The following is an 11,113-nucleotide window of genomic DNA, read 5'->3' as shown; positions in this document are numbered from 1 at the left end:
ATTTTTTGAGAACCAGTTTCATTTTTCCAGAAACTCATTAACTTAGAGGACATTCACAATCAAAGTTAGGCCATACCCAAAAGTATTTTCATCATTTGAGTCCTTCACATTGTTTAATTCCCAGATTTAACTTTATACTCTTGTTGCCCTAAGCTTTCTAAACCTTATCCACTTAAGCCTCTGATTAAAAATTGACTAAATTAGCAAAATTTTGAACATGGCAATTTAACATGAAAATATGGAATCCACCATGGATGCATACAGTATATTAATCAAATGGTACTCTACACTTTTTCCTGGTGGGGTCAGGGATTTTCCCTGCCTCGTGATGACTGGGTGTTGTGTGATGTCCTTAGGTTAGTTAGGTTTAAGTAGTTCTAAGTTCTTGGGGACTGATGACCATAGATGTTAAGTCCCATAGTGTTCAGAGCCATTTGAACTCCACACTTTAATACTTTTCTAAGAAGCTATCTCATACTTAAACAAGATTATTGTTGAATTTGTGGTTATTGGTGCAGTTAAGGTAACATACATCACTAATGACATACGTCTTTATGTACATTCATTTATTAAAAAACATGAGTGTTACAGCACATGAGAAATCCAGCATTGGACTGCTCAAAAGAAAGTCATTCACAGATAAAACACACTTTCCACTTATTGATAGCCAGCACAGAGGCCCACAAAGAGGTGCAGAGCATGGTGGAGAGGTTGTCCTGAGGTACTGTAGCAGTGTGTAGGAGACTGGCCACAGTGAGATGTAGTAGTCTTCATGCCAGTGCAGAGGTTGAATATGGCGTCTGGTTCTGGAGACGGGAGGTGCATCAGATGGCATTAGTTCAGTGGGAGCATTGTCATCATGTTCATGTACTGATGGAAGGCCTGAGAGGTCGTTGTCATGGGATGATGGGCAAGCAAGTGCCTCAGGAGAGTCTTCCAGGTTCCATATTGGTTTTACAAGATGTACCAATACTGTCTGAGGTTTGCCAAGCATCATGCACATAGTTTTGGTGTAATGTGCGACCAGATTATGTGGCCCTGAGTAGGGGGGCTGAAGAGCTGCACATACAGAATTGTTCTGAAATATGATGAAGCAGCATGTTTCCAATTCTTTATGGAGGAACAAGCATGGAGTGGTGTGAGGCTTAGGTGGTGGTATCCAAACTTAGAGATGAGTGCACAGACACATTCAACCAGGACATGTAATGAATCTTGAGAAGGAGGTGTGGGACATCATCCACAAACTCAGTAGGCAGGATTGATGACTTGCCATACAGGATTTCTGCAAGTGATGCATCCAGGTCATCCTTGTGCACTCCATGTATGCCAAGAAGTATCCACGGAAGTACCTCAGACCAGAGCCTGCCATGGCACATAACCCCAGCCTTGAGTGTCCTACACCATTGTTCAACCAGGCCGTTGCTCTGCTGGTGGTAGAGCATGGTGTGGTACTTCAGCACACCACAAAGAGCACACAGCCAGTCAAACAGGTTAGACTTGAAATGGCAGCCCTGGACCATCATCAGGGTTGAAGTGCACCCAAATCAGAAGCTCCACATGTTGATGAACACAAGGGCAACAATGTCGACTGTGATGTCCTCCAGAGGAATTGCCTCAACCCACCGAGTGCCCCAGCTGATTGCAAAGAGTATTTATTTGAAACACTCAGACAGAGAGAGTGAACCCACAAGATCGACGTGAACAAGCCTCAGTCTGCCACGTGGGAGGAGGATGGAGGGGGGAGGGGGGTTGGCAAAGGTGCCAAAGGGGGGCAAGCCATCCCTGGCAACTTTCTACATTGGCATGGGTGCATGCCCTCACCTACTTGCAGCAGTACTGCTTGACTCCCAGCCAGACATTACCAGTGTGGTGGCTGCTCTTACAACCAGGTAGATCAAGTTATGTAAGGCATCAAAGATGTCACACCACAGTTCAGGCAGGCTGACTGGTTGGATCCTGCCAGGCAATGTATTGCAAAGCTCTGGTGTCATCACTTGGGAAAGGTGATGAATTTTAAGCACGAGTGAACTCAATCGGTTGGTGTGTAGCTGTTGGACTCACGTGTCAGCAGCCTGCGGCATTCCAGGTCTTCAAGGTCAGTAGGCATGGTGATGATATTGACCCATGAGAGGTAGTCTGACACCATGTTCTCTGCCCTATGGATGTATTGCACATCTGTGGAATACTGGCAGATGAGGCTGAGGTGACAAAACCTGTGGAATGGGAGATGCTGAGATGGGTTGTGATGGGTTGACAGTTTTTTTGAGAAGAAGCAGACTGGTTCTGTAGCGTCAACTACATTCTGTTGTAGCACAGCGCCAATGGTCATGTTGCTGGCACCTGCCATGAGGCACGCATGTGCTTCCAGTATGGGATAGGCAAGGATAACAGCCTTGGAAAGTGTGGTCTTCAAATTGTTGAACATGTCAGTCATGTCATTTGTGCAAGGAAGATACCATTTGCTTGACGTGTTCTTCCTGGCCAATGCATCAGTCAAAGGTATGTGTATGGAAGCTGAGTGGGGGAGGTATCAGTGATAAAAAATGACCAAGCCTAGAAAGCGTGTTAGATCAGAATAATCTACTGAGAGAGGCAGGCTGGACCCGGTCCAAAGTAGGGCACATTTCACTGGATGAAATGCTGTGACCCAGAAAAGTGACAGTGTTGTTAATAAGCTGCAACATTTTATGATTCATCTCAATGCCGTACAATGCCAAAGCCATGTGAACTTGTCAAGATGCTCGCTTACAGATGATGAAAACACAAGAATATCGTCAAGATACGCATAGGCAGAGGGAAAATTAAACAACACTGAGTTGATAAAATGTTTCCACGCTTGGATGGCAATTTTAAGGCTGTAAGGCATTAATTGATAGGTACTCAAAGAGCCCAAACAGCATAATGATAGCAGTCTTAGACATGTCAGATGGGTGGATGAGAATTTGGTGGTATGTCCTACAGCAGTCGAGCACTGTAGACACTTGGGCACCATGTAGCAACTGTGTAGAGTCCTGGATGTAGGGAATTGGAATTGGGTAGTTACTGATGATGATGTGAGAACTTAGGGTTCTGTAAACACTGCACATACAGAATATACCATCTTTCTTTAACATGAGGTATATCGGCAAGTACCAGTTGCTGTTTGAGGGATGTAGGATACCCACATCGATTAAGTCTTTGACAATGTCTTTAGCACAGTGTAGCTTGAATGTGTTATGTCACCAAGCCTTGTGTTGAACCAGAGCCACCCCCATGATATTTATTTTATAACAAGTGCCACTGGTGATGGTGTCTAAGAAGTGGGTGTCGTGAGATGGGGCTATGGGTGGAGTGAGCTGCAAGTCAATGATAACTGATGAAATATAGCATTTACAGGAGATGGACTGTTGGTGCGCAGGAGGTAGGGGCAGGTCCACCAGGGATGCAGGTGATGTGTCAGCTGATACTGTGAGATCCTTGGTGAGAAGCACTGTGATGGCAGGCAGGACTGTGGCGGCATGCTAGTACCAAGGATGATGTTGCAATCACTATGTGTGTCATGCGGAAGCTAGTGCAGCTGTTGGGCCTCATGTAGTGGTATCTGTGTTGTTGCTATGAATTGAGGGAGCTACATGTTGGCTAGGATCACAACGATCAGGTCAAGGTTGTGCTCAGAAGCCTAAGCATTGGTAGAGAGGCGACAGAAATCTGACAGAACACATGACAGTTCATGGGACATTGCTGTGATGTGTGAGAGCAGCTCAAAGTTTGTGCACAGAATACTGCAAGAGCTCTTAGAATGTGGTCATGATCTGAGAGGCTAGTGACATGCAATTGATGAGGATTGCCAGTTGCAGGGAGACAGGAATGGGTATCAGGTGTGGGTTGTAGCACATAGCTGTTGTCACAGGAGATCAAAACAGCTGAACACTGGTGAAATGCGTCAGCTTGAAGATCAGGAGAGAAGTCATAGTGGTGGAGGAAGCTGACAGGTTCATCCATTTCTGCCATGCAAAATAAACTTATCGTGGGAAAGACAGAGTGATATACAGGCAGAGCTGTGAATAGCATTATGTGACCTGTTTGAAGAGGTGAGAGGCAACGAAGCTGCAGAGGGATCAATAGGCACTGCTGTGGCAGAGATGACACTGACATCTGCTCCTGTGTCCATAAAGAAGTGGAGGCTGGACATAGTCTCATGCACACATAGGCAGTGAGCATGTGCCTGAAGAGGACACTGTGTGAGCTGGGCTGGTAGATGCTGTGTAGCATCGAGGCAGGCCGTAGCACTAAAACGTGTCCACTGTGGCATTTTGGACTGCACAGAGGCCTGCAGTTGGGAGCAGCAGCACCAAACATTGCGTGAAACCAACAGTGTGGATAGTTAGGGAGGAGAGGGGGGAGGTGTTGTCATCAGACTGGCTGGTCGGTCGCTGCTTTGGCTGAAGCTGGTGCGCCTGGGTTGTTGACACTGGCAGTGCATGCTGGAGGCCACCAGGCAGCAGTGCCATAGCAATGGCAGATTGACTCAGCCAGGTGTAGCTGCAGCTGCAAGAAGGAGTGGGAAGCAGGGAGGGTGCTGCCACCACCATGATGGTCACTGACGGCACTCGAGGCATGTGCTGGCGATGGCGTGACAGGAGCCAACACAGAAGGTGCGGGAGCAAAGGCATCTAGTATGGCAGAAGAAACCAGCATCACCAAAAATACATGTGGTTGGGAGATTAGATGCGCAGAAGCATGAGAGAGAAGGCATCTGGTGTAGTAGATGCACCTGGTGTCACTGAAAAGCCATGCAGGTGGGAGGCAAGATGCATGGAGATGCTGGTGTCTGACGTGATAGTTCAAATGGCTCTGAGCACTATGGGACTTAACATCTGAGGTCATCAGTCCCCTAGAACTTAGAACTACTTGAACCTAAGGACATCACACACATCCATGCCTAAAGCAGGATTCAATCCTGTGACTGTAGCAGTCGCACGGTTCCAGACTGTAGCGCCTAAAACCACTGACGTGATGGAGGTGACCTGTGTCACCACTAAAGCTGGTGGTGGAGCCAATGTGGAAGAGGCAAAATGCAACACCTGGTGACCATGCATGCAAATCACATGGCAGAGATGACCGGCATTGCTGAGTAAGTATGCAGAAACAAAATCATGTGACTGGAGCACATCATGACAGGGTGGAAGGGCATCGTCAACATGAATTGTGAGATCACTGCAGAACAAGGAGCTGAGTGGAATGAGGCAGCAGGTTGTAGACTCACTGAATGGGCCTTGCAGCTCTGGCTTTGCCCGTGGGTCAGCAATGTGATATGGAATGGCATGATGACATCCTTTATAAGGAAATGTCAGCAGTCAGCATGCAGGGCAGCAGACGAGGTTGGCCATATTGTGCCTGAAATGTCTTCTTTACAGTAAGTAGCAATCTATCTTTTCCTACATTGTTCAGACTTTACTGAATTATGCAGTGCCTGCTGGAAGACAATGATTGAGTGCAGTACCTACTTTCTTGAAATAAATATGACATTTCTCACAAAAATGTGCTATATATCCTTCATATTTGATACAATAACTTTCTTACAACAAATATTTAATTCTTTGAGAACATTACCAATAACATCGTATTTCAAAATGTGAATGCGATTCTCAACTAGACACTCATGAGGGACAGTTTGGAATACTCCTTACTCCTTTGTCTTTCAAAGTGTATACAGTCATTGTTTTAGTAGGGGATTTACTTTTGGGATGACCTACTTTTCCAACAAAGGCCAGAAATAAATGAAGCATCACTATCATGCCCTGCAAGTAGTTCCTCTCGCAAAGTTAATGCTATCTACAACCCACCTTGAATACACTTGTTACCTCTCAACACGGCTCGCCACATCAAAATAAACAATAAATCTGCTCAGTAGTTGCACTATTCCATATAATAATTCATTTTTCGGATTAATCATGTGCAAGTATCACTCATCAGAAATGTAAAAAAAGGATTAACATCACTATTTAGGAATGATGTGTGATACCACAATGCATCATTCTACTATGTCTCGATAACCCCAATTACATCCCATGCCACACAGTGGAGGGGCAGTTTCATTGGTATCACACCTCCTTCACCATGAGACATTAGGTATCAACAGATGATTATTAAACTGAAATTACTATTCGCATTTCTTACTGTTATGTGACTCTACTCTGGCATTATATTTGCTTATTCAAATAAAATCCTACCTCTAAATCAGACAACTGTGGTGCGCGTGCACGCGCTTTTGTGTGTGTGTGTGTGTGTGTGTGTGTGTGTGTGTGTGTGTGTGTGTGTGTGTGTGTCTGTGTGTTTGTGTGTGTGTGCGTGTGTGTGTGTGTGTGTGTGTGTGTACCTGCATGTTATAGGATCCATCTGAAAGCTAGCAAAGTTATGAATCATTTTTGTGTACGTGTCAGTGACTCATTTGCACTATTCGGTAAGTACTCTCTCTTATTCCTAAATTAAACAATATAAAGTCAAGGATGGAATAACAACAATATGGAAAGGCAGATTCCTACTCATCACATATAACAGGCAATGATCATAGGCAGGCATAATGAAAAAGAATGCTGGAAACATTCATCTTTTGGGCTGTATCTTCTTTGTAAGAAGTAGAAAACATGTTCACACAAGTAAATCTCAGACATGCACATAGCCAATGTTGTTTTCAGATACTAAGGACAACTGTGACTGCAACTGAGGTGAGCAGGAATCTAGCTGGGGTTAGTAGTGGGAGTCCTGAAGAGGTGTGGAGCAGGGAGGGGGAGGGCTAGAAGCAGCGTAGGTATGGGGTTAGACACTAAAGCTGCCTGTGAGAAGGTGTAAGGACATGGTGGGATCACAACAGGGCTGCTAACTGCAGAATATGGAGTCTGTGCCATCGAAAGGGAGAGGGTAAGGAGAGAGGAAAGGAGTAGAGAAGGGGGAAGAACTATGTAGGTGCATTGGTGGGATAGAAAGTGTGTGTAATACTGGAGTGGGAGCAGGGAAAGGGATAGGCATGTGGAGGTCAGGGACTAGCAAAAGTTGAGACCAGGAGGGGTTACAACAACAAAGAATATTTTGTAGGTATTGCTCCCATTTGCACAGTTTAGAAAAGTGGGTGTTGTTGGAAAAAATTGAATGGCATAGGCTGTGAAGCAGTCATTAAAATAAAGTACATCATGTTAGGTTGTAGTCCAAGGAAACGCACTCATTTCTGTAAGACTTGGTATATTTCATTACAGACATCCACATTACAACAAGTCATACAGTCAACTGAACAAGCAAGATGGCATGGACTGTTAGGCTGCAGAGACAAAGAACTTGCAATGGTGGAGATATGTTGTTTGTACTTGTCGAAGCCACACAGCCCCCCCTCCCCCCTCCCCACAGTGTGGAGCATGGCTTGAGCACAGTGGTAGGGGGGGGGGGGGGTCTGGCAGTGAAGATGGTGAGGGAGACAGCTGTGATGTGATGGGGATGACCATCTCCAGAGGTTGTGGCAGGGACCATGCTGGGAGTTTGACGTGGAACTCCTGAAGGTGGTGTGGGCAGATGAGGTATCAGCCTATGCATGAGGATGGAGCACTGTGTGGAGGGACTGTGCCCTCACAAAATCGGCTGGCAGCATTTGAATTGTAACCCTCCCTAGGGGGGTTACCATATCTTGGAGGAGCATGTGGTCAACTCTGTGTGGGAGCAAGTGGGAGCCAGCGATCGACTGATGAACCAGGTCCTCAGTCGTGTGAGGCCGAGTTGTCTTGCAGCAGGATGAAGATGTGATTGTTGACAATGAGGATGGTGATGTCCTCCACATACTCAGTTGGGACATCGGTTTGCAGAACCACTAGAGGGGGTAGGGGGGAGGAGGTAGAAAGAGAGGGCGAGAACCCGAGGAATGGAGTTGATGGTGAGGCAGACACATGTTTGGGTGAAGGCTGCGGCAGCAGCTCTGAGGGGTCATAGCATGAGCACAAGTCCTCAGTGCTGGGGTATTTCAGTTGGACTGTAGCCCAAGGAAACACACTCATTTCTATATGACTCAGTATATTTCATTACAGACATCCACATTACAACAGGTCATACTGCCAACTGAATGAGCAAGATGGCGTGGGCCATTAGGATACAGAGTGAAAGGACTTGCAATGGTGGAGGTATCTCGTTTGTACTTGTTGACGGCACAAACTATATACAAATATGGAAAATCAAAACAAAATTAAATAAGCATAATTAGGAATAATACAGCTTCTGACCCATATACATGTAAAAATCAGCAAATTGACATATTCTCATTATCCTTTTATTTTTCTGTCTTGGGCTTGGTCCAAATGAGTCATTAGGTTTTGACTTCTCCTGTTTCTCAATTCCCTTCTCTTCATGGCTCTATTGCTCTCTCTCCAAAGTCAGTTCTGCTCACATATTTCTCCACAAAATCCATTCCTAAGCTTAGATCTACTGTTAGTTGTACAATCACTTGGCAATTAGCAAAAAATCAACATTCCCAACCTAAAAATCCATAACTTCCTATTTTTTCCAGTTTGCTATGAACTCCAGACGTAGTTATTATCCTGAACTGACAGTGACAGAAATTGTTGTGAATCTTTCACCCAGAAAGTTCTTTGTGAAAGACTGTGGAACCCCTAGAATCTCAGACTCTGTACCAATCAAAACACTGCTATTTATCCCCCCTATACTACCATAAATTATTGGATGAAGTCTACCTGCTGTGACATTTTATATTGTTTTGTATCTCCTCCAAATGATCTCCACATATCTCCCAACATGCATTTTCTTTTCTGTTGAATACAGGTTGTTCTCTGGTAAGTCAGTCTTCAGATCTACCTCAATACAATTTTAACACAGTCCTTTTATTATTATCATGCTCACATTCTCCCAATTTTCTGACCATCTTAAATTATTACTCTCTTTTTCATGCTTTACAAGTTATAAGTTTTTTTCATTGCAGCAAATTAATTCCATTCTGGTTCCATTTTGGACATACATTCAGGTTATGGTATCATCTAAAATTATGTGCCCTCTTCCACAAGAACATAAGCTCTCATACAAGAACATTTACTAGCAACATTACTGTAATAACACTGTCTACCTCTAAATATATAGCCTCATTACTCACCATTGCCACAGAATTTTTCTTATCTTCCATACAAATAACTATTTCATTAGGATCTGCACTATTCTGTGTTGACCCATCTTCCACTTCACCACTGAAATTAATCAAATCAGCACATGCAACAACAGCTGCATGGTCAACACTGACACCATTTTGCAATTCTATTTCCTTTAATACTGAAGTATTCTTCTTTGGTTGTAGCCTTTAACAATCAGTTGTTTTGTTAATTCCAGAACTGCTGCTAATATCACTACTCTCACCTTTGGTGGTTTCCATAGCTCCTATCACTGGACCTGGCACTGATTTTCGGTCTGACTTCAACACTTGCAGCTCTGTCACTTTTACTCTCACCTTTGGTGGTTTCCATAGCTCCTATCACTGGACCTGGCACTGATTTTCGGTCTGACTTCAACACTTGCAGCTCTGTCACTTCATTTATCCTTACATGTTCATATTCACTTTCAACCCTCCATTCACAATCAACCAATTCCTCAATTTTAATTCATCATTAACCCCTCTACATTGTTCTTTCATCATATCATGTTTCTCAAATTCCCTAAACCATTCTAAAATTTCATTACTTCCTAGGATTACATCCATTACACACACCTGAGAAATCTTTCTTTAACCAAAATTGATGTCCCACTACTTTTTATATTGGGTCCTATTATTCAAGTGCTCCAATGAAGGCCCTAGATCATGTGCATTGCAGTTTTCTATTTGACTGTTTTGTGTGTTATCTTGCTGCCTACACAGCCCATTTTCACCTCTCCAATTACTACGACTGTTTGGAGACATTTACTCCTCAGTTTCGTTTTGATTTTCCCTGAACTATTGCTTCTTTCCCTCCAATTCTCATTCTGATGGCCATTTCCACCCCTGTCGTTTCTGTCCCCACTGACTGTGAATTGTCTTATCACCTTCAAAGCTACTGTTTTTCAGTATTCTGGGATAGAAGTAATTGCCTGGTCCATAAACTTAAGGAATGCAGCCATTAAGTCAGTTGGGCTTTGGGTCAGTTCTCACTGCAGAGATTCTGGCAGATGTTGCTTAAAATTGAGAGCCCTGTTAGAGTACCTAGGGGCCTATTGAGATCCATGAGCTTATTTAATTCTAACTTACAAAACTCATGCACGTTAACCCTCACACTTCTGTACACTGGGCCACTTATAAATTAATATTGAAGTGGATTTTGTTTTAACAGACACCAGAACATGTCTAGCAAAATAGTTTCAAATGTTTTCATAAACATGGAAAACCCACAATATTGAATTGCCCTGAGGCACCGATGAGGTTGACACCAGCATCGATATGCTGGTCTTTGTACTCTGAGCATCATCTTTGGAGTCTGAGCATTGTCTTTGGGCTGTTCTGCCATGTTCAGTTCTCTGTGAGCCTTGCATGTGTCTAGGTGAATAAATGAACTACTGCTAAATTACTGTTGTTTAGTGTAACCAACCCAAACTTCACCATCACTGGTGACCCCGAGTTGTAACGTCTTTCATTTTCACCATTTTACTGTGTCTGCGAACTCTGCATCAGTTATTTTCACATGTATTACATCAACACAGCATTCAAACAATGACTTCGGCCCAGTGCCTAATGCCGGATTTTGTGATAGACATGCATCATATTGCGGGTGATGTACACCCACCAGGACTGCAACACGATGCCTCTCACTCGACGATTACGCCAATTTCGCCGAATGTTTTCAAGCCTGCAACAATAAGTGAGGTTAGGAGTGTGCATGACTCCGGCTATCAAACGTCTTTGTTGCCACCACATGTGCTCTCCCTCATCGACTGTGCAGTTCCCTCTTACGGATCTCCGTGCAGTGTCAGACCAATGCTGATTTCTGCAAATGCTTCTTTGGACAACCTACCACCGCCAGGACAATGATTTACCACGCTTCAATCTGTGCAGTACCACACAGATTCCTGCCATATGGCCGGAACTGCTTCATTCATAGGTATACCTCCTCAGCATCCGACCTCG

This window comes from Schistocerca cancellata, chromosome 2 (genome assembly GCF_023864275.1).
Source record: "Schistocerca cancellata isolate TAMUIC-IGC-003103 chromosome 2, iqSchCanc2.1, whole genome shotgun sequence".
Lineage (NCBI taxonomy): Eukaryota > Metazoa > Arthropoda > Insecta > Orthoptera > Acrididae > Schistocerca > Schistocerca cancellata.
The sequence above is the reverse complement of the archived record's forward strand: the minus strand, read 5'-3'. Positions refer to the sequence as shown.